At 37.7% G+C, this 24607-nt stretch overlaps 2 long non-coding RNA genes across 2 annotated transcripts; both read left to right on the top strand.

Annotated features, from left to right (window-relative positions):
• The first annotated feature begins 4752 nt into the window (after positions 1-4752).
• On the top strand, positions 4753-14108 carry LOC141497400 (uncharacterized). The gene is made up of 5 exons (XR_012471323.1): positions 4753-4883; positions 7018-7152; positions 9383-9517; positions 11676-11810; positions 14037-14108. It is a non-coding gene; the product is annotated as an uncharacterized LOC141497400 (long non-coding RNA).
• Positions 14109-14117: 9 nt separating this feature from the next.
• Positions 14118-15507, top strand: LOC141497437 (uncharacterized). The gene is made up of 3 exons (XR_012471337.1): positions 14118-14171; positions 14781-14840; positions 15397-15507. It is a non-coding gene; the product is annotated as an uncharacterized LOC141497437 (long non-coding RNA).
• The last annotated feature ends 9100 nt before the right edge of the window (positions 15508-24607 follow it).

Raw genomic sequence — 24607 nt, 5'->3', positions numbered from 1 at the left:
CCCCTTAGGTACAGAATCCACCTGGCCCTATGGTCCTGGACAGGCCTTCCAATCCCAGCCCCTTGCAAGAAGTAAAAAAAAGAAAATTTGTTATATCTGACCACTCTCTCCCCGTGGTCCATCCTCTCCTTCTTTATTCACATCCCCACCCCTTCCCCCTGCTCCCCCCTCCTTCTTACTCCAGATGTCTATACCCCATTGAGTATATTTGCTGTTTCCTCTCCTAGCCACCTCTGATGAGTGCAAAGATTCCCTCATTCCCCCTTGCCTCTGCCCTTCCATATCATTGCAATAGATCATTGTAATAAAAAAAAATCTTATTATATGAAATATCTTGGCCTATTCCCCCTCTTCTTTTTCTTTCTCCCATTACATTTCCCTTTTTTTCTATTGACTCCATTTTTGCACCATATTTTATCTTCGAATTCAGCTTTCTCCTGTGCTTCAACTATAAAAGCTCCCTCTACCTGCTCTGTTAACTGAGAAGGTTTATATGAGTATTACAAGTGTCATTTTTCTATGCAGGAATACATGCAGTTCATCCTCATTAAGTCCTTCATATTTCCCCCCCTCTCCTCCAATCTCCATACTTCACCTGAGTCCTGTATCTGAAGATCAAACCTTCTGTTTAGCTCTGGCCATTCCAAAAGGAACATTTGAAATTCCCCTGGTTCATTGAAAGTCCATCTTTTTCCCTGGAAGAGGACATTCAGCCTTGCTGGGTAGTTCATTCTTGGCTGCATTCTAAGCTCCTTTGCCTTCCGGTATATAATATTCAAAGCCCTCCAAGCTTCCAATGTAGTTGCTGCTAAGTCCTGTGTGATCCTGACTGCAGCTCCATGATATTTGACCTGTGTCCTTCTGGCTGCTTGTAATATTTTCTCTTTGACTTGGGAGTTCTGGAACTTGGCTATAATATTCCTAGGGGTTGGTTTTGGGGGATCTCTTTCATGGGGGGATTGGTGGATTCACTCCATTTCTATTTTGCCCTCTGCTTCTAGAATATCAGGGCAATTTTCCTGTAGTAATTCTTTGAAAATGATGTCAAGGCTCTTTTCCTGATCATGACTTTCAGGTATTCCAATAATTTTTAAATTTTCTTTCCTAAGTCTGTTTTCCATATCTTTTTTCAATGAGATGTTTCACATTTTCTTCTAATTTTTCATTTTTTTGGTTTTGAAGTATTGATTCCTGATTTCTGATAAATTCATCAATATCCAAGAATTCTGTTCTTTGTCTGAAGGATTTGTTCTCCTCAGAGACCTTTCTTATCTTTTTTTCCAATCTGGCCAATTTTGCTTTTTAAAGCATTCTTCTCCTCCATAACTTTTTGAACTGCTTTATCCATTTGACCTAAGCTGCTTTTTAGCATGCTATTTTCTTCAGCATTTTTTTGGATTTCCTTGACTAAGCTGCTGACTTCATTTTCATGTTTTTCCTGCATCTCTCTCCTTTCTTTTCCCAGTTTTTCTTCCAACTCCCTCATTTGATTTTCAAAGTCTTTTTTGAGCTCTGTCATAGCCTGAGCCCAATTTCTGTTTTTCTTGAAGTCTTTAGATGCAGGAGCTTGTGCTTCCTCATTTTCAGACTGAGTATTTTGATCCTTCTTGGGCTCATTTGCAAAATATTTCTCAATGGTCTTCCTCTTGTTTCTCTGCTTGCTCATTTTCCCAGCCTGGGCCAGGTTTTGGGGTGTTTCCTAAGCTTTTGGGACACTCCCACAAGGTCACAGTATGTGAGGCTCTGTCCTCCCTCCTGATCTGTGAATGACCATAAGTGCCCCCCTCTGCCACGGGGCTGAGGTGGGGGGGGAGGCCTGCTGTTCTATGGGGGGGCCTAGACTGCTATCAGGATCTGAATGTGGTCAGAGCCCCAGAGTCCTGTTCCAGGGGCAGAGGACAGAGCTCTGCAGTCTCTCTCTTCACTCCCCTCCCTCAGCTCAATGGGCTCATGCCCTGCGGGATCCTGCATACAGGCTCCGCCTGCTTCTGTTCCTGGATCTCCCCTGCCTAAAGACCAAGCTGCTTGCTGTATGCCCTGAGGGCTGGGCTGCACGTGCTCACTCTGGCAGAAGTCCCCTGCTGTTCCCCCACTTTGTGCCTGGTGCTCCCTGGGGTGCAGCTCAGGTGACTCCCCTGCTGCTGTGAGCTGGGGCTCCAAGCACCCTGGGGCTGCTTCCGGGAGGTTGAAGTTCTTTTGCTCTGGTGGGCCACCCCTCTGGAGGGCCACCCCTTCCCGCCCCAGGGAGCAGAGCCTTTCTGCTCTTTTCCAGGTTACCTTGAGTAGGAGAACTGCCTCACTGGGTCCCTTTGTGGGTTCTGTCTCTCGAAAGTTTAGTTAGAGTCCTTAGCTTATGAGTTTTTATCAGAGAATGCCTAAGACTCAATCCCTTCTTGTCTCCATCTTGACTCCACCCCCCTCAATTTTTCTTTATATATCTAGCAAGATACAGCAGGAAGAGCTAGAAAGAGAAATCCCATTCAAAGTAACTTCAGACAATATAAAATAATTGGGAGTCTATTTGCCAAGACAGACTCAGAATCTTTTTGAAAACAATTATAAAACACTTCTCACACAAATTAAATCAGATTTAAATAACTGGGCAAATATCAACTGCTCATGGATAGGTAGAGCTAATACAATAAAAATGACAATTCTACCAAAACTATCTGTTTAGTGCCCTACCAATCAAAATTCCAAAAAATTATTTTAATGAGCTAGAAAAAATTGTAAGTAAATTCATATGGAGAAATAAAAAGTCAAGAATTGCCAGGAGGTTAATGAAAAAAAGTGTAAAAGAAGGTGGCGTGGCCCTACATGATCTAAAATTATACTATAAAGCATCAGCCATCAAAACTGTTTGGTATTGGCTAAGAAATAGAGTGGTGGACCAGTGGAATAGACTAGGTGTAAAAGCAGGAGATGATTATAGTAATCTGCTGTTTGATAAACCCAAAGAGTCCAGCCATTGGGATAAAAACTCCCTCTTTGATAAAAACTGCTGGGATAATTGGAAGTTAGTATGGAAGAAACTTAATTAGACCAACACCTAACACCATTTACCAAGATAAAATCCAAATGGTTACAGGACTTAGACATAAAAAACAATACTATAAGCAAATTAGAAGATCAAGGACTAGTTTACCTGTCAGATCTACGGAAAGGGGAGCAGTTTATAACTAAGGAAGAGTTGGAGAACATCACCAAAAACCAATTAGATAATTCCGATTACATTAAATTAAAAAGCTTTTGCACAGATAAAACCAATGTAACCAAGATCAAAAAAAAATGTAGTAAATTGGAAAACACTCTTTACAACTAATGATTCTGACAAAGAACTCATTTCTAAAATATACAAAGAACTGAGTCATATTTTTAAAACAAAAAGCCATTCCCCAATTGACAAATGGTCAAAGGATATGCAAAGGCAATTTACAGATGAGGAGATCAAAGCAATCCATAGCCATATGAAAAAATGCTCTAAATCATTAATTATTAAAGAAATGCAAATTAAAGCTTCTCTGAGGTACCACCTAACACCGCTCAGATTGGCCAGTATGACCAGGAAGGATAATGATCCTTGTTGGAAGGGTTGTGGGAAATCTGGGACACTATCACACTGTTGGTGGGGCTGTGAACTCATCGAACCCTTCTGGAGAGCTATTTGGAATTATGCCCAAAGTGCAACAAAAATGTGCATACCCTTTGACCCAGCAATACCACTACTGGGTCTATACCCTGAAGAGATGATGAAAAAGGGTAAAAACATTACTTGTACAAAAATATTTATAGCAGCCCTGTTTGCGGTGGCAAAGAATTGGAAATCAAGTAAATGTCCTTCAATTGGGGAATGGCTTAGCAAACTGTGGTATATGTATGTCATGGAACACTATTATTCTATTAGAAACCAGGAAGGGCAGAATTTCAGGAAAGCCTGGAAGGATTTGCATGAACTGATGCTGAGTGAGATGAGCAGAACCAGAAAAACACTGTCCACCCTAACAGCAACATGGGAGTGATGTTCAACCTTGAAGAACTCACTCATTCCATCAGTGCAACAATCAGGGACAATTTTGGACTGTCTACAAAGGAGAGTGCCAGCTGTATCCAGATAAGGAGCTGTGGGGTTTGAACAAAGTTCAAGCACTACTCCCTTTAATTTAGACAAAAACATATATCTTATTGTCTGATCTTGTCACCTTTTGGACTTCTGTTCTCTTCTTTAAGGATATAATTTCTCTCTCATTACACTCAATGTGGATCAAGGTACAACATGGAAACAAAGTAAAGACTTACAGAGTACTTTCTGCATGGGGAGGGAAGCAAGATAGGGAAAAATATAAAACTCAAATAATATCTTTAATAAAAATTAATTTAAAAAAAAGACTGCTAGGGTTAACTATAATACGCTTTAAAACCAGAAATTAAGGGTGAAAAGAGTGGAGAGGAAGAAATCACCCACTGGCATTATCAATAGAAAAGGCAGCAAGTGATTAAAAAAAAAAGGCCAGAATGAGCTATTTAAATGAAACTCCTTACATTTCTTTGAAAACAATTTGTAGAAGAGTTCCAGGACATCACTAAGAAGAGACCCAGATATCACAAGATGATGATAATGATGATGAAGATGATGATGATGATGATGATGATGATGATGATGAGACTCTGGTTCAGGGCAATACATGTGGAGCATTTTAAGTGGTGGGTACTTCCTGATATCTGGGATTTTGTTCTTCACTGATGTATAGGAGGACAGATGGAATGAGCAAGATGATAATAAACGAAGATTACTGAGTAAGATACAGCAATATCCATCACAACAGGATTCACTGACCAGGAAACTCAGTCCTCAAAGGAAAAGCCTTCAACAACTTGGAGAAAAGGTGAGCAAAACCAAAACTACCACAAAAGTAGAGAATGCAGACAGCTCAGGATAGTCATCCTCTAAGCTAGCCATTCATCCTTTTCTCTGATGTATCACTGCCCATTTAGTAACTAAAGCCTAAAATGGGATAAACATTGTTAATTCTAGACTAGTGAGTGAATTTCAATGTATAGAGAAAGCTTCAAAATTAGGAATGTCATAGGATATCCAAAGACCTTTGCCCACATCCTCATTGGCTTGTTGGTAAATTTATACCAAAAAAACAGAGAACTAGGTGAGTTGGAGGGCAGGAAACTCCCTGCCAACATGCGTGCTATGTGAGTGAAGAAGCAGGGGAATAAAGAATCCAGAATGTTAGCGTTCGAATGAAACTCATTCCCACACTCTTTACAAGATTTTGTAGGAGAACTCAAAGGAATGAAAGAGTGGAGGCCAAGGCATCAGTTTGAAGTGTGGGACTGTGGCTCAGGGTGGCAGGTTTCAATATTAGGAATATTAGAGAGGGGAAAACTATTTCTTCATTACTGAGACTTTGTTTCCAAATGATAAGTAAGAGGACAGACTGAGTAAGACTGAGGTTGAGAAAGGATGCCAGGATAAACTGCAATATTATTCATATCACGATTCACACATAAGCAAGTTAAGGGTTGCTGAGACCATCATTCAGCAGCAGGAAGAAGAGGTGAGCACAGGCAAAAACACCAGAGGGGAAGGAAAGGGAGACAGCTCTGGACAGTCATTCTGTCACCAAGCCACCCATCCTGGGTCATGAATCATTCCCCGATTGATGAAGATCAATCCTAGTCAGCATCCAAACTTAACACTCATCCTACCAAAACCAGGGTTCACTTTCACATCATGCCTTCTGAGGCAATCATGATTTCTAAATTCATGTAAAGAGTGGTTTGAAAAATGGATACGTTTTCCCTTCTCCTACTTCATGATGGCTAACTCCTTATGTGATAACGTCCTTATCAATATAAGGAGTGCTTTCAAAAACAAATTTATAAAAGGTATTACAAAAAACTGAACCATGGTGGTAGTTTTTGCCATCTCTGCCTTTGGTTTAGTTAACTGCTTTGTTGGTTAATTCAGTATTTCATTCTGAAAAAAAAAATATTTCAGAGCGAAAAGCAGGAGTATACCCCATGTTCCTGCAAGATAGGTAAAGAATTGAGGAAAAAAATTAAGTCCAAACAATCAGGTTTCCAGTCAAAATCATTTCAATATTCTTCCCAAGAGTTTATAAAAGAGGTCATAGATTGATGATTACAAGATAATATAAAAGACAAGTCAGAGTAGGAAATTGACTCAGGTCTGTAGGAGTGAGCTTATTAAATGGCAAGTAAATGCTCAATATTTGGATTTTTGTTTTTCAATGATGAGTAAGTAGGCAGGCAGACTAAGTGAGCAAGTGGCTGAGAATGAAATACTGTGGGATAAAACTAAATACTATATATTGAGACAGGACTCATCTATAAGAAAACCCAGTACTCTAGCAGAGATTCAAGTTAAAAGCACTACAGACATGAGAAAAAGGGAGAGATCTAATCTAGTGACCCAATTTTTATAATTGATTATATAAGTAATCATAACTAATTATGCCCTAAATAACAACACTTGAAAGTTGATATCTAAGGCCAATCTGAGTATTGCTTACTAGTCAGTAAACGAACCTACCTCTCTCCTCCAGTAGATCCAGATTTCCTTTTCATGTCACTCTCAAAGACACAAAGGTCATTTCCTTCACCATATTAAGAATGCTTTTAATAATATGAACTTCATAGGAAACCCAAAGCACCTAGACTAAATTTAGCAACGCCACAGACTACGTAATTTTTAAGACATGTGAATGAATTGGTTAACTACATGATTTAAGACGGGAAATCAATGAACAAAAGAAAGGAGACTTTTCTATTGACATTACCACTAAGAAATGCAGCAAGTGATTAAAACAATGTCCAGAATGAATTTTTTAAATGAAACTTGCTCTAAATTCCCTTAAAAATGAGATAGAAGAAGTCTAAGATGAGTCCAAGACATCACAGGATAATGTTTGGGATTCTTACTTGGAGGCAATTTTTGTGAACTAGTTCCTAATATCTTGGGTGTTGTTCTTCACTGATATGCAGATAGACAGATTGGATGAACAAGAGGATGATAAAACCAGATTCCTGGATAAGACACAGCAATATCCATCACAACAGGATTCACTTACCAGGAAACTCAGTCCTGAAAGGAGAAGCCTTCAACAGCTTGGAGAAAAGGTGAGCAGAACCCACAGGAACACAAAGATGGAGAACCAAGATAACTCAGGATAGTCATTCTCTAGTATAGTCAATCATCCTATTTCTCAGATAATATCACTCCTCATTAAGAATTTAACACCTAAAATGCTATGACCCTTGTCAAGCCTAGACTTGCCAGCCTCACTTACTGAGAAAAAGGTGACGTTTTGTGATGTATAGAGAATGGTTCAAAATTATGAATGTCAACATATCTAAGACCGGAACCTTTGCCCACATCCTCTTTGAGATTGACTAATTCTTTGACTAGGTGGCCAATTTATACCTAGAAAACAAAGCACAATGACTGGCTTGTATGGCAGGACACTACCTATTATCAACATGCTTATTGAATGAGTGAAGAAATAAGAAAAAAGAAAGTCCAGAATGTTTGTTTTCAAACAAAGCTCATTCCCACACTCTTTGCAAGAGTTTGTTCAAAAGATCAAAAAGATTAATGAGAGGAGGCCAAGACAACATTTTGAAGTGTGGGACTGTGGCTCAGGGTAATAGTTAAGAGCATTACACATAGGACAGGTATTCTTAATTACTGAGGCTTTGGTTCCTCAATGGGAAGTAAAAAAAAAAAAGTGACCCTGAGATTAACACACAGTTTCCAGGATAAATTGCAAAATTATTCATGGTAACAGGACTCACATATAAGCTAGTTCAGTTCTGCTCAGACCATTATTCAACAGCAGGAAAAGGGGATGAGTAGAGCCAATAGTAGCAGAAGGGAGGGAAAGTTCTGCATAGTCATTCTGTCACCAATTCTTCCCTCCTTGGTCATAAACGTGTTACTGCTCAATAAGTGACTACCAAAATACAAATAGCCAAGATCAATGCTTGTGTTCCTGGTCATCATCCAAACCTAACACTCATCCTGTGAAAGCCTGGTTTCACTTTTATGTCACACTTCTTGAGGTAATTGCAACTTCTTTCTTCATGCAGAGAAAACTTTAAAAATAACGATTCAATGAGAGCTCAACACTATATGGACTTTGGATGGACCTTTCCCATATACTTTGCTGGTAGTTTATTTCTTTTTCCATTAAAGACTTCTTTTAAGAACAGAGATGTAAAAGGAACCCCAAATTAACTGAACCTCTATAGCAGTTTATCATCTTCTCTCAGTCTGGTTTAGTGGATGGGTGATTGGGTCATTAATTAGTTGGTAGGATAGACATTTTATTTTTGGAAAAAAATATTTAAGAAAGGCAAGAGGTTACCTCTCCATGTTCCTACCAAATGAGTGAAAAATTGAGGGAAAAAATGAAGTTCAAAAAGTCAAATTTTTTAGCAAAAGTCATTTCAATATTCTTCCCATAAGTTTGTAAAGGAGATGAACAAAATTACTGATGACAGACCAATACCAAAAAGGAGGAAAAGTGGGATATTACTTCAGGGCTATAGGTGTGAGCATATTAAATGTCAATGAATTTCTTGATGTTTGGGGCTTTGTTCTGCAAAGATAAGTAGAAAGATAGATTAAGTGAACAAGTGGATGAGAAAGAAAGACTAAATGATAAAATGCGATTGTATACATGGGACACTGTGGGACTCAAGTACAAGAAAGCTCAGTGATCTAGAGGAGATTCAACAGGAAGGAGAAATGCTTTGTAATTGATATATTCCTGCCTAATAAGTAATTAATGACTAAATGCTGATATCTGAGGTCAATCCTAGCATTGATTGCTAGTCATTAAATTAACCAATCTCTCCTCCTGGTAAAGTCAGATTTCACTTTCATGTCACACTCAAAAGACACAAAAGTCATTTCTTTCATCATATAAAGAATGCTTTAAAAATATAAATTTCATAGGAAACCTAAACCACCTAGACTAAACTTAGCAACACCATTGCTCATATAATTTGTAAGACTGCTAAGGTTAACTATAATAAGATTTAAAACCAGAAATTAAGGGTGAAAAGAGTGGAGAGGAGGAAATCACCTACTGGCATTACCACTAGAAAATGCAGCAAGTGATTAAAAAAAGGTCAGAATGAGTGATTTAAATGAAACTCCTTATATTTCTTTGAAAACAATTTGTAGAAGAGTTCCAGGACATCACTAAGAAGAGACCCAGATATCACAAGATGATGATGATGATGATGATGATAATGAGACTCTGGTTGAGGACAATATATGAGGAGCATTTTAAGTGGTGGGTACTTCCTGATATCTGGGATTTTGTTCTTCACTGATGTATAGGAGGACAGATGGAATGAGCAAGACAATAATATATCAAGATTACTGAGTAAGATACAGCAATATCCATCACAACAGGATTCACTTACCAGGAAACTCAGTCCTCAAAGGAAAAGCCTTCAACAACTTGGAGAAAAGGTGAGCAAAACCAAAACTACCACAAAAGTAAAGAATGGAGACAGCTCAGGATAGTCATCCTCTAAGCTAGCCATTCACCTTTTCTCTAATGTATCACTGCCCATTTAGTAACTAAAGCCTAAAATGTGATAACCATTGTTAATTCTAGACTAGTGAGTGAATTTCAATGTATAGAGAAAGCTTCAAAATTAGGAATGTCATAGGATATCCAAAGACCTTTGCCCACATCCTCATTGGCTGGTTGGTAAATTTATACCTACAAAACCGAGAACTGGGTGAGTTGGTGGGCAGGAAACTACCTGCCAACATGCCTGCTATGTGAGTAAAGAAGAAGGGGAAAAAAGAGTCCAGAATGTTAGCTTTCAAATGAAACTCGTCCCCACATTCTTTACAAGATTTTGTAGGAGAACTCAAAGAGATGAATGAGTGGAGGCCAAGACATCAGTTTGAAGTGTGGGACTGTGGCTCAGGGTGGCAGGTATGAATATTAGAGGTGGGGCAGGTATTTTCTGATTACTGAGGCTTTCTTTCTCAATGATAACTAAGAGGACAGACTGAGCAAGACTGAGGTTGAGAAAGGGATTACAGGATAAACTGCAATAATATTCATATCACGATTCATGTATAAGCATGTTAAGGGTTGCTGAGACCATCATTCAGCAGCAGGAAGAAGAGGTGAGCAGAGGCAATAATACCAGAGGGGAAGGAAAGGGAGACAGCTCTGGACAGTCATTCTGTCACCAAGCCACGCATTCTGGGTCATGAATCATTCCCCAATTGATGAAGATAAATCCTAGTCAGCATCCAAACTTAACTCTCATCCTACCAAAGCCAGGTTTCACTTTCACATCGCGCCTTCTGAGGCAATTGTGATTTCTTTATTCCCATAAGGAGTACTTTTAAAAATAGAGATACCTCTTCCCTTCTCCTACTTCAGGATGGCTAACTGCTTATGTGATAAATTCCTTATGCATATAAGGCGTGCTTTCAAAAACATATATATATATATGTATATATGTATATATATAAATGGTATTTCAAATAAACTGAACCATAGTAGCAGTTTTGGCCATCTCTTCCTTCGGTTTAGTTAACTGCTTTGTTAGTTGATTCAGTATTTTATTCTGGGAAAAAAAAGAAAAAAATATTTCTGAGTGAAAAGCAGGAGGGTACCCCATGTTCCTGCAAGATAGGTAAAGAACTGAGGAAAAAAATTAAGTCCAAACAATCAAGTTTCCAGTCAAAATCATTTCATTATTCTTCCCAAGAGTTTATAAAAGAGGTCAGAGATTCATGATTACAAGATAATATAAAAGACAAGTCAGAGTAGGAAATTGACTCAGGTCTGTAGGAGTGAGCTTATTAAATGGCAAGTAAATGCTTGATATTTGGATCTTTGTTTTTCAATGATGAGTAAGTAGGCAGGCAGACTAAGTGAGCAAGTGGCTGAGAATGAAATACTATGGGATAAAACTAAATACTACATATTGAGACAGGACTCATCTATAAGAAAACCCAGTACTCTAGCAGAGATTCAAGTTAAAAGCACTACAGACATGAGAAAAAGGGAGAGATCTAATCTAGTGACCCAATTTTTATAATTGATTACATAAGTAATCATAACTAATTATGCCCTAAATAACAACACTTGAAAGTTGATATCTAAGGCCAATCTGAGTATTGCTTTCTAGTCAGTAAACAAACCTACCTCTCACCTCCAGTAGATCCAGATTTCCTTTTCATGTCACTCTCAAAGACACAAAGGTCATTTCCTTCACTATATTAAGAATGCTTTTAATAATATGAACTTCATAGGAAACCCAAAGCACCTAAACTAAATTTAGCAACACCACAGACTACATAATCTTTAAGACATGTGAATGAATTGGTTAACTACATGATTTAAGACGGGAAATCAACGAACAAAAGAAAGGAGACTTTTCTATTGACATTACCACTAGGAAATGCAGCAAGTGGTTAAAACAATGTCCAGAATGAATTTTTTAAATGAAACTTGCTCTAAATTCCCTTAAAAATGAGATAGAAGAAGTCTAAGATGAGTCCAATTATCACAGGATAATGTTTGAGATTCTTACTGGAGGCAATTTTTGTGAACTAGTTCCTAATATCTTGGGTGTTGTTCTTCACTGATATGCAGATAGACAGATTGAATGAACAAGAGGATGATAAACCCAGATTCCTGGATACCATACAGCAATATCCATCACAACAAGATTCACTTACCAGGAAACTCAGTCCTGAAAGGAGAAGCCTTCAACAGCTTGGAGAAAAGGTGAGCAGAACCCACAGGACACAAAGATGGAGAACCAAGATAACTCAGGACAGTCATGCTCTATTCTAGTCATTCATCCTTTTTCTCAGATAATATCACTCCTCATTAAGAATTTAACACCTAAAATGCTATGACCCTTGTCAAGCCTAGACTTGCCAGCCTCACTTACTGAGACAAAGGTGATGTTTTGTGATGTGTAGAGAATGCTTCAAAATTAGGAATGTCAACATATCTAAGACTGGAACCTTTGCCCACATCCTCTTTGAGATTGACTAATTCTTTGACTAGTTGGCCAAATTATACCTAGAAAACAAAGAAAAATGACTGCCTTGGATGGCAGGAGACTAGCTATTATCAACATGCTTATTGCATGAGTGAAGAAATAAGAAAAAATGAAGTCCAGAATGCTTGTTCTCAAACCAAACTCATTCCCACACTCTTTGCTAGAGTTTGTAGAAAAGCTCAAAAAGATTGATGAGAGGAGGCCAAGACATCATTTTGAAGTGTGGGACTGTGGCTCAGGGTAATAGGTATGAGCATTATACATAGGACAGGTATTCTTTATAACTGAGGCTTTGGTTCCTCAATGGGGAATTTAAAAAAAGTGAGCCTGAGGGTGAGAAGCAGAGTTTCCAGAATAAATTGCAATATTATCCATTGTAACAGGACTCACATAGAAGCAAGTTCAGTTCTGCTCAGACCATTATTCGACAGCAAGAAAAAGGGATGAGTAGAGCCAATAGCAGCAGAAGGGAGGGGATGCTCTGCACACTCATTCTGTCACCAATTCTTCCATCCTTGGTCACAAATGTGTTACTGCTCAATAAGTGACTACCAAAATACAAATAGCCGAGATCAATGCTAGTCTTCCTGATCGTCATCTAAACCTAACACTCATCCTGTCAAAGCCTGGTTTCACTTTCTTGTCACACTTATTGAGGTAATTGCAACTTCTTTCTTCATGTAGAGAATACTTTAAAAATAAAAATTCAATGAGAGCTCAAAACGATATGGACTTTGGAAGGACTTTTCCCATATACTTTGCTGGTAGTTTATTTCTTTTTCCATTAAAGACTTCTTTTAAGAAAAGAGATGTAAAAGTAACCCCAAATTAACTGAACCTCTATAGCAGTTTATCATCTTCTCTCAGTCTGGTTTAGTGGATGGGTGATTGGTTCGTTAATTAGTTGGTAGGATAGACATTTTATTTTTGGAAAAAAAAATATTTAAGAAAGGCAAGAGGTTACCTCTCCGTGTTCCTACCAAAAGAGTGAAAAATTGAGGGGGGAAAATGAAGTCCAAAAAGTCAAATTTTTTAGCCAAATTCATTTCAATATTCTTCCCATAAGTTTGTAAAGGAGATCAACAAAATTATTGATGACAGACCAAAACAAAAAAGGAGGAGAAGTGGGACATTACTTCAGGGCTATAGGTGTGAGCATATTAAACGTCAATGAATTTCTTGATGTTTGGGGCTTTGTTCTACAATGGTAAGTAGAAAGATAGATTAAGTGAACAAGTGGATGAGAAAGAAAGACTAAATGATAAAATACCATCCTATAAATGGGACTCTATGGGACTCAAGTACAAGAAAGCTCAGTGCTCCGGAGGAGATTCAACAGGAAGGAGAAATGCTTTGTAATTGATATATTCCTGCCTAATAAGTAATTAATAAATAAAAGCTGATGTCTGAGGTCAATCCTAGCATTGGTTGCTAGTCATTAAATGAACCTATCTCTCCTCCTGGTAAAGTCAGATTTCACTTTCATGTCACACTCAAAAGACACAAAAGTCATTTCTTTCATCATATAAAGAATGCTTTAAAAATATGGATTTCATAGGACACCTAAACCACCTAGACTAAACTTAGCAACACCATTGCTCATATAATTTGTAAGACTGCTAAGGTTAACTATAATAAGATTTAAAACCAGAAATTAAGGGTGAAAAAAGTGGAGAGGAGAAAATCACCTACTGGCATTACCACTAGAAAAGGCAGCAAGTGATTAAAAAAAAGGACAGAATGAGTTATTTAAATGAAACTCCTTACATTTCTTTGAAAACAATTTGTAGAAGGGTTCCAGGACATCACTAAGAAGAGACCCAGATATCACAAGATGATGATGATGATGATAATGAGACTCTGGTTCAGGACAATACATGTGGAGCATTTTAAGTGGTGGGTACTTCCTGATATCTGGGATTTTGTTCTTCACTGATGTATAGGAGGACAGATGGAATGAGCAAGATGCTAATAAACCAAGATTATTGAGTAAGATACAGCAATATCCATCTCAACAGGATTCACTTACCAGGAAACTCAGTCCTCAAAGGAAAAGCCTTCAACAACTTGGAGAAAAGGTGAGCAAAACCAAAACTACCACAAAAGTAGAGAATGGAGACAGCTCAGGATAATCATCCTCTAAGCTAGCCATTCATCCTTTTCTCTGATGTATCACTGCCCATTTAGTAACTAAAGCCTAAAATGTGATAACCATTGTTAATTCTAGACTAGTGACTGTATTTCAATGTATAGAGAAAGCTTCAAAATTAGGAATGTCATAGGATATCCAAAGACCTTTGCCCACATCCTCATTGGCTGCCTGGTTAATTTATACCCACAAAACAGAGAAATGGATGAGTTGGAGGGTGGGAAATTACCTGCCAACATGCCTGCTGTGTGAATGAAGAAGCAGGGAAAAAAACGAGTCCAGAATGTTAGTTTTCAATTGAAACTCATTCCCATACTCCTTACAAGATTTTTGTAGGAGAACTCAAAGTGGTGAATGAGTGGAGGCCAAGACATCAGTTTGAAGTGTGGGACTGTGGTTCAGGGCGGCAGGTATGAATATTAGAGGTGGGACAGCTATTTCCTGATTACTGAGGCTTTCTTTCTCAATGATAAGTAAGAGGACAGAGGTTGAGAACCAGAGATTCCAGGATAAATTGCAATATTATTCATTGTAACAGGACTCACGAATCAGCAAGCTCAGTTCTGCTCAGACCATCATTCAACAGCAAGAAGAAGAGGTGAGCAGAACCAATAGCAACACAAGGGAAGGAAATTAAGACAGTTCTGGAGAGTCATTATGTCACCAATTCACCCATCCTTGGTCATAAATGTGTCCCTCCTTAATAAGTCCCTAACTTCCAAAAGTCAATGACCAGGATCAAAATACTTTCGAAAATATTGATGTAAAAAATATAAATGTAAAAAGACCATTGTAGCAGCTTTTGCCATTTTTTCCCTTAGTATAGTTTACTGGTTAGTCGTTGGTTAGATATAATAGTCCTGGAAAAAGAAGAAAAAAAGTTTTTGAGTGAAAGGCATTAGACTACTTCTCTGTGTTCCTACCAGATTAGTAAAAGAACTGAGGAAAAAAGTAAAGTCCTAAGCGTAAGGTTTCCAAACAACTCATTTCAGTATTCTCCCCAAGAGTTTATAGAGAAGGTCAAAGAAGTTGATAACTACAGGCCAACACAAAAGAGGAATTAGAATGGAATTGTTTCAGAACTGTAGATATGAGCATTTTAAATGGCATGTAATTCCTTGATGTTTGGGACTTTGTTCTTCAATGGTGAATAGGATGATAGATTAAGTGAACAAGTGGATGAGAAGGAAAGACTAAGGGATAAAACAACTTCTAATATATCTGTATGGGACTCATCTACTGAAAAGGAGATTCAATTGCAAGGAGAAAAGGTAAGCCAAGCTAAAAGCTCCATAGTTGTGAGAAAAGAAAAGATCTGGGCAAACATTTTCCAATCTAGCCACCTATTCTTTGTGTTTGATATATTCCTGACCATTAAGTAATTAATAGCTAAAATACCAATGTCCAAGAGTCAATCCTAGGATTGCTGGTCAGAAAACTAACCAACTTTTCTTCTTTTGCCAAAGCCATATTTCACTTTCATGTCAAACACAAAAGGTACACAGGTCAATTCCTTCTCCATGTAAGGAATACTTTTAAAAATTTAAATTTCCATTTCCAAATAGATTGGACTAAATTTAGCAACACAATTGCTCACATCATCTATAAGACTAGCTAGTGAATTGGTAAGCTGTATTGATTTAAGACTGGAAATAAATGGAAAAAATAGTTAAAATGGAGAAGAGGAAATTACCTTCCCACATAATCAATAGGACACTGAAAAACTGATAAATAAAAAAAGAAAAAGGAAGTCCAGAACCAATTTTTAAAATGAAATTCACTCTAAATTTCTTTTTAAAAAAGTTTGTTGAAGAGGTCAAAGACAACAGAACAAGCCAAGACATGATAGAATGTTGGGTTGGACTCTGACTCAGGGCAATATATGTGAGCACTTTAAGTAGCAAAATCTTCTTGATATCTGGGGCTTTGCTTAACACTGATGTATAGGAGAAAAAGGAGGATGAGAAGCAAAGACTCCAAGATAAGATAAATCAATATCCACCACAACAGGATTTAAGAAAACTCAGTCCTCAAAGGAAAAGCTTTCAACATCTTAAAGAAAAGGTGAGCAGAGTCAAGATCATCACAAGGGTAGAGAATGGAGAAAGCTCAGGATAGTCATTCTCTATACTAGCCATTCATAATTTTTCTCTGATGTATCACTAACCATTCAGTAACATCTAAAATTGGTAACCATTGTCAATCCTAGACATTCCATTCTCAGTCACTGAGACAAAAGTTACTTCTATCTATCTATATGTAGAGAATGCTTGAAAAATATGTCATAGGACAACTAAAGAAGGGACTTTGGCATCATGTTTGTCCAAATCCTGTTTGAGGCTAACCATCTTGTTGACTGGATGGACAATTTATACCAAGAAAACAAGGAAAAATAGATGGGTTGAAGGGCAGGAGACTACCTATCAACATGTTTAATATCGAGCAAAGAAATGACAAAAAAGAAAGTCCAGAATGTTAATTTTTTCAAACCAAACTCACTCCCATATTTTTGAAAAAAGTTTGTAGGAAAACTCAAAGAGATTGATGAGAAGAGACCAAGCTATCAGTTTAAAGTGCAGGACTGTGGTTCAGGGTAATAGGTATGGACATTAGAGGTGGAACAGGTAGTTCCTGATTACAAGCTTTGCTGCTCAATGACAAGTATGAGTAAGCCTGAGTGAGGCTGAGGTTGAGAACCAGAGATTCCAGGATAAACTGCGATATCATTCATTGCAACAGGACTCATAGATAAGCAAACTCAGTAGTGCTGAGACCATCATTCAGCAGCAGGAAGGAGAGGTAAGCTGAGTCAATAGCACCCAAAGGGAGGGAAAGGGAGACAGTCATTTTGTCATCAAACCACTCATCCTTGGACACAAATATATTACCCAACTGCTAAAGTCCAATAACCCAGATCAATCCTAGTCTTTCTAGTTAGCATCCAAACCTAACTCTCATCCTACCAATTCGGGTTTCACTTTCACATCATTTCTACTGAACAATCTAAATTTCTTTCTTTATATAGGGAGGGTTTAAAAGGACTTTGGAAGTACCTTTTCCAATCTCCTATTTTACATTAGCTAACAGGTTATTTGGTCACTTCTTTCTGCATATAAGGAGTGCTTTCAAAAACATAATTGTAATAGAAACCCAAAATTAAATGGACCATGAGAGTAACTTTTGCCATGTGTTCCCTCAGTCTGGTTAACTGGTTAGGTGGGTGGGTAGATATTTAATTTCTGGGGGGAAAAAAGAAAAAAGTACATGAGTGAAAGACAAGAGACTACCATCTGTGTTACTACAAGGTAAGTAAAGAACTAAGGAAAAAGGTAAAGCCCAAACAGGTTTCAGCCAAACTCATTTCAACATTCTTTCCAAGAGTTTGTAGAGGAGGTCAAAGAAATTAATGACTACAGGCCAAGACATGAGAGGAGGAACAGTGAGACATTAGCTCAGGCATGTGGGTGAGAACATTTTAAATGGCATGTAAATTCTTAATAGTTGGGTCTTTGTTCCTCAATGGTGAGTAGGCAAACATTAAGTGAACAATTGGGTCAAAAGAAAAGGCTAAAGGATAAATCATCATCTCATACATCCCGATGGGACTCAGCTACAAGAAATTTCAGTGGTGCAGAGGAGATTCAACAGCAAAAAAAGAACAGATAAGCTAAAAGCATCACAGCAGTGAGAAAAAAAGGATAGATCTGGGCAAACATTTTCCAATCTAGCCATCCATTCTTTGTTATTGATACAACCCTATCAATTAAGTTATTAATATATAAAAGTTGATATCAGAGTCAATCCTAGAATTGCTGGTCAGCAAACTAACATACCTCCGCTTCTTTTGGCAGATTTCACTTTCATATCACACTCTAAGACACAAAAGTCATATTTTTCTCCTTGTAATGAATACTTTTAAAAATATGAAATTCAAAGGACATTCAAACCACCTGAACTAAATTTAGCACCACCATTACCCACTTCATCTTTGAGACTGGCCAATGAATTGGTTAGTTGTACGATTTAAGGTTGGAAATCAATGAACTAAGGAGAGGAAGAAGAGAGCAAGCAACTACCTATCCACATTACCACTAGGAAAGATACTGATTATAAAAAATAAAGTCCAGAATCAGTTTTTAAAATGAAACTCACAGTAAATTTCTTATAAAATAGTTTGTAGAAGAGTTCAAAAACACTAATAAGAACAGGCCAAGATATCATAGAATGATTTGGGGGATACTGGCTCAAGTCAATACATGTGAGTTTTCTATGTGGCAGATACTTCCTGAAATCTATGATTTTGTTCTCCACTGATGTATAGGAGGACAGCTTGAATAAACAAGAGGACCAGAGACTTCAAGATAAGCTCCACCGAAAGCCATCACAACATGAGTCACTTACAGGAAAACTGGCTTCACAGAAAAGCCTTCAACAGCTACGAGAAAAGGTAAGCAGATCCAGCAGTAACACAAAGGTGGAAAATGGAGACAGCTCAGAATATTCATTCTCAAGTCTAGCCATTCATTCTTTTTTCTCTCAAGTACCACCACCCATGAATTAACTAATACCTAAAATCTGATGATCATTGCCAATTCCAGACTTTTCAGTCTTACAGAGACAAAAATCACTTCTTTCTACATGTACTAATGTTTGAAAAGCATGAAGGTCATAGGACATTCAAAGATCTGAATCATGGCATCACCTTTGCCCATATCTTCTTTGAGTTTGGCTAACTCATTGGCTGGTTGGACAATTTATACCTAGAAAATAAGGAAAATATAGTTGGATTAGAGAGCAGGAAACCCTATCTACCAAAATGTCTACTTCCTGAGTGAAGAAGTGAGAAAAAAGAAAATCCAGAACATTAATTTTCAAACCAAACCATTCCCCTATTTTTTTTTGCAAAAGTTTGTAGGAGAACTCAGAGATATTGATGAGAAGAAGCCAAGACTTTGGTGTAAAGAGGGGGAATGTGTCTCAGGGTGATAGATATGAGCATTAGAACTGGGTTAGTTATTTCCCGAATACCTGGGCTTTGTTTTTCATTGATGACTAAGAGGACTAAAAGTAAGGCTGAGGTTGAGAAGCAGAGATATTCCAGGATAAATTGCAATATCATTCATTGCAACAGGAATCACGGATAAGCAAGCTCAGTTCTGCAGAGACCATCATTCAGCTGCAGGGAGAAGAGGTGAGCAGAGCCAATAGCATCAGAAGGGAGGGAAAGGGAGACAAATCTGGACAGTCACTAGACCATCCAACCATGGTCAAATATGTATCACTCCCCAATAAATAACTAACTTCTAAAATCCAATTACCAAGATCAATCCTAGCCTTCCTAGTCAGCATCCAAACTTAACTCTCCTCCTACCAAAACCAGGTCTCACTTTCACATCACACCTTCTAAGGCAATGGTGATTTCTAGATTTAATGAGAATTCCAAAAGACATGAACTTTGGAAACACCTTTTTCCATCTCCTACTTGATAATGGCTAACTGGTTATATGTCACTTTCAAAACTATAGATATAAAAGGCATCCCAAAATAACTGGGCCATGGTGGAAACTTTTGCCATCTCTTTTTTCACTCTGATTAACTGGTTGGGTGGGTGAGTGGATATTTTATTTCTGAAAAGAAAATTTATGAGTGAAAAGCAGCAGGTTACCTCTACAAAATGATTAAAGAATTGAAAAAAATAATGTCCAAGCAGTCAGATTTCCAATCAAACTCATTTCAATGTTTCTTACAAGAGTCTGTAGAGGTCAAAGAAACTGATGATCACAGGGCAACATATACAGAGCAGGATCAGTGGAACATTGACTCAGGCCTCTAGGTGTGAGCATTTTAAATGACATCTAAATTCTTGATGTTTGGGGCTTTGTTCTTCAATGGTGAGTAGGAAGACAGATTAAGTGAACAAGAGGATATGAAGGAAAGGCTAAGGGATAAAACCCCATCTTATATATCCCGATGGGACTCATCTACAAGAAAACTCAGTGCTGCAGAGGAGATTCAACAGCAAGAACAAAAGGTAAGTCAAAGGGGCAGCTAGGTGGCACAGTAGTTAGAGCACCAGTCCTAGAATCAGGAGTATCTGAGTTCAAATCTGGCCTCAGATACTTAATACTTTCTTAGCTGTATGACCTTGGGCATGTCATTTAATTGCCTTGCAAAAGAAATAAATAAGTAAAAATGTAAAAAAAAAAAAAAAAGGTAAGCCAAAGCAGATATCTAAGGTCAATCTTAGGACTGCTTATCAGCAAACTAACCTAACTCTCCACTCCTGCCAAAGTCAGATTTCCCTTTCATTTCATATACACTTTTCTTTCTTTCTTATAAAGAATACTTTTAGATATATAACTGTCATAAGATATCCAAACTACCTAGACTAAATTTAGAAGTACTACTGCTCACACATCATATCTAAGACTAGTTAATAAATCACTATATTATTTGAGCCTGAAAATCAATAGACAAAGGAGTGGAGAGCAAGAGACTACTCACCCATACAACCACTAGGAGACTGAGGAATTGATGTAAAAGAGAAAATTCAGAATCAATTTTTAAAATAAAACTCTCACTAAATTTCTTAAAGAGAGTTTGTAGATGATGCCAAAGATACCAATAAGAATATATCAAGACATCACAGGATGATGTATGGACCTCTAGGTCAGGGAAATACATGTGACCACTTTAAATGTCAGGTGCCTTCCTGATTTCTGGGGTTTTGTTCTTTACTGGTGTAGATAGACAGATTGAATGAGCAAGAAGATGAAAAGCAGAGACTCCAGGATCAGATGCACCAATATCCATCACAACAGGATTCACTTACAAGAAAACTCAGTCCTCAAAGGAAAAGCATTCAACAGCTTGGAGAAAAGGTGAACAAAACCAACAGCACCACAGAGATGGAGGGTGGAGACATCTCAGAATAGTCATTCTCTATTCTAACCATTCATCCTTTTGCTCTGATGTATCACTACCCATTAAGTAATACCTAAAATGCAATGACCAGTGTCAATCTTGGACTTTCCAGTCTCTCTCACTGAGACAAAGGGTTTTTTTCCCAATATGTAGAGAATGCTTCTAAATTGGAAATGTCATAGGATATCAAAAGACCTGAACCTTTCCCCATATCTTCTTTGAGGCTGCCTAATTCATTGGTTTGTTGGTAAATTTATACCTACCTATCTAACCATGATTGCTATGTGAGGGAAGAAGTGAGAAAATAGAAAAGTTCAGAATGTTAGCTTTCAAACCAAACTCACTCCCATACTCTGTAAGACTTTGTAGGAGATCTTGAAGAGAGTGATGAGAGGTTACCAAGACATCAGTTTGAAGCAAGGGACTGTGGCTCAGGGTGATTGAAATGAGCATAACAAGTGGGACAGGTATTTCCTGATTATTGATGTTTTTGTTCCTTAATGATAAGAAAGGGGACAGACTGAGTGAGGCTGAGGTTGAAAACCAGATTTTCCAGGATAAGTTGCAATATTATTCTTTGTAACAGGACTTATTATTCAACAAGAGGAAGAAGGGGTGAGCAGAGCCAAAAAACACCAGAAGGGAGGGAAAGGGAGATAAGTCTGGACAGTCATTCTGTCACAAATTCACCCATTCCTGGTCACAAATTGTCACTCCTCGATAAGTAACTAACTTCCAAAAATCCAATGACCAAGATCAATCCTAGTCTTGCTAGTTATCATGCAAACCTAACTCTTGTCCTAGGAAAACCAGGCTTCACTTTCATGTCACACCTACTGTGAAGCTATGGTGACTTCATCCTTCATGTAGGTAGTGCTTTGAAAAATATAGATTGAGAGCTTCAAACTATATGGAGTTTGGAAGGAACTTTTCCCATATACTATTTAAGGCTGTCTACCTAGTAGTTTGGTCATTTTTTTCTCCAGTAAGGAGAGCTTTTAAAAACATAGATGAAAAAGGAACCCCAAATTAACTGGACCACAGTAGCAGCTTTGCCATTTCCCCCTCATTCTTGTTGACTGGTTGGTTGGTTATTTTATTTCCGGAATAAAAGAAAAAAAAGTTTTTGAGTGGAAGGCAAGAGGTTTCTTCTCCATTTTCCAATGAAATGAGTAAAGAATTAAGGAAAAATAAAGTTCAAGCAGTCAGATTTTTAGCCAAATTCATTTCAATATTCTTCCCCAAATGGGCAGCTAAGGGGCACAGTGGATAGAGTACTAGACCTGGAGTCAAGAGGACCTGAGCTCAAATCCAGCCTCTGATATTTATTACCTAGCTTTGTGACCTTGGGCAAGTCACTTAATCCCATTGCCTTGCACAAATTAAAAATATACATATTCTTCCCAAAAATGTGTAGAGGAGGTCAAAGAGATTGAAGACTACAAGCCAACACATAAGAAGAAAATGGTACATTATTTCAGGGCTGTAGGTTTGAGCATATTAAGTGGCAATCAATTTCTTGATGTTTGGGGCTTTGCTCTTCAATGGTGTATAGGAATACATATTAACTGAACAAGTGGATGAGAAGGAAATGCTAAGGGATAAAACTTCATCTTGTATATCCCAATGGGACTCATATCCAAGAAAAACCAGTGCTGCAGAGGAGATTTAACAAGTAGAAAAGATAATCTAAACTAAAAGCACTACAATGCATTAGAAGTAAGACAGGTATTTTCTGATTACTGAGACTTTGTCCCTCAAAGCTGAGTAAAAGGATAGACTGAGTAAGGTTGTAGTTGAGAACCAGCAATTCATGAATAAATTGCAATATTAATCATTGCAACAAGACTCAAGTATAAGCAAACTAAGGTTCTGCTGAGACCAGCATAAAAAACAGGTGAGCAGAACCAAAAGAACCAGAAGGGAGGGTAAAGGAGACAAGTCAAGTCATTATATCACCAAGTCACCCTTCCTTGGACACAAATGTGTCATTCCCCAGTAAGTAACTTCTAAAATCAATGAACAAGATCAATCCTAGTCTTCCTAATCATTGTCCAAATCTAATTCTCACCAGACCAAAGTCAGATTTCTCTTTCATATAGGCTGTTGAGGCAATGGTGATTTCTTTCCTCATGTAGGGAGTGCTTTGAAGAAATAACAATTTAATGCTAGCTCCAAACTACATGGACTTTGCAAATACCATTTATCATCACCTATGTAAAGTTGGGTTATTTGGTTGTTTGGTCACTTCTTTCTCCATGTAAGGAGTGCTTTCAAAAATGTAGTTGTAAAAGAAACCCAAAATTAACTGGATCATAGTAGCAGTTTTTGCCATCTCTTCTTTCAGTCTGATTAACTGGTTTCTTGGTCGGTTTGGATAGTATATTCCTAGAAAAAAAAAATTTTAATGTTTATAAGTGAAAGGCAGGAGGCTACTTCCCCATGTCCCTAACAAGATTAGTAAAGAAGTGAGGAAAAAATAGTCTAGTTAGGTTTCCAGTCAAACTCATTTCAATATTCTTCCCAGCAGGGGTGGCTAGGTGGCACAGTGGATGGAGCACTGGCCCTGGAGTCAGGAATACTTGAGTTCAAATCTGGCCTCAGACACTTAATAATTACCTAGCTGTGTGGCCTTGGGCAAGCCACTTAACCCCATTGCCTTGCAAAAAACCTAAAAAAAAATATTCTTCCCATCAGTATGGGAGGTCAAAAGATTGATGACTACAAGCTAACATATAAGAGGAGGAAGAGTAGTAAAGTGACTCAGGGCTATAGGTATAAGTATGTTAAATGGCATCTAAATTCTTGATATTTGGGGCTTTGTTCTTCAATGCTGAGTAGGGGAAAAAAAAGTTTAAGTGAGCAAGTGGATCAGAAAGAAAGAATAAGGGATAAGCCACCATCTTATGTATCCCAACGGATCTCACCTACAAGAAAACTTAGTGCTACAGAGAAGATTCAAGAGCAAGAAAAAAAGGCAAGCCAAGATCTGGACAAACCTCCAATCTAGCCACAATTCTTTTTAATTGGTATATCCCTGCCCATTAAATAATTAATACTTAAAAGCTGATGTCCAGGGTCAATCTTCAGAATTGCTGGACAGCAAACTAGCCTACCTCTTTCCTCCTGGCAAAGCCAGATTTCACTTTGAGTCACTTAAATCTCAAAAGACTCAAAGGTCATTTCTCCAAATAAAGAATCCTTTTAAAAATATGAATTTCATAGGACATATAAATCACCTAGACTAAATTTAGTAGGACCACTGTCCATACCATCTTTAAAACTGGCTAATGTATGATTTAAGGCTCAAATCAATGGACCAAAGAATGACTACCCACAGAACCACTAGGAGACTGAGAAGTGATAAAAGAGTCTTCATAATAAGTTTTTTAAATGAAACTCACTTCAAATTTCTTAAGAGTTTGTAGAAGAGATCATAGA

This window comes from Macrotis lagotis, chromosome 1, assembly GCF_037893015.1.
Source record: "Macrotis lagotis isolate mMagLag1 chromosome 1, bilby.v1.9.chrom.fasta, whole genome shotgun sequence".
Classification (NCBI taxonomy): domain Eukaryota; kingdom Metazoa; phylum Chordata; class Mammalia; order Peramelemorphia; family Peramelidae; genus Macrotis; species Macrotis lagotis.
This window is presented reverse-complemented; position numbering and strand designations above follow the sequence as displayed.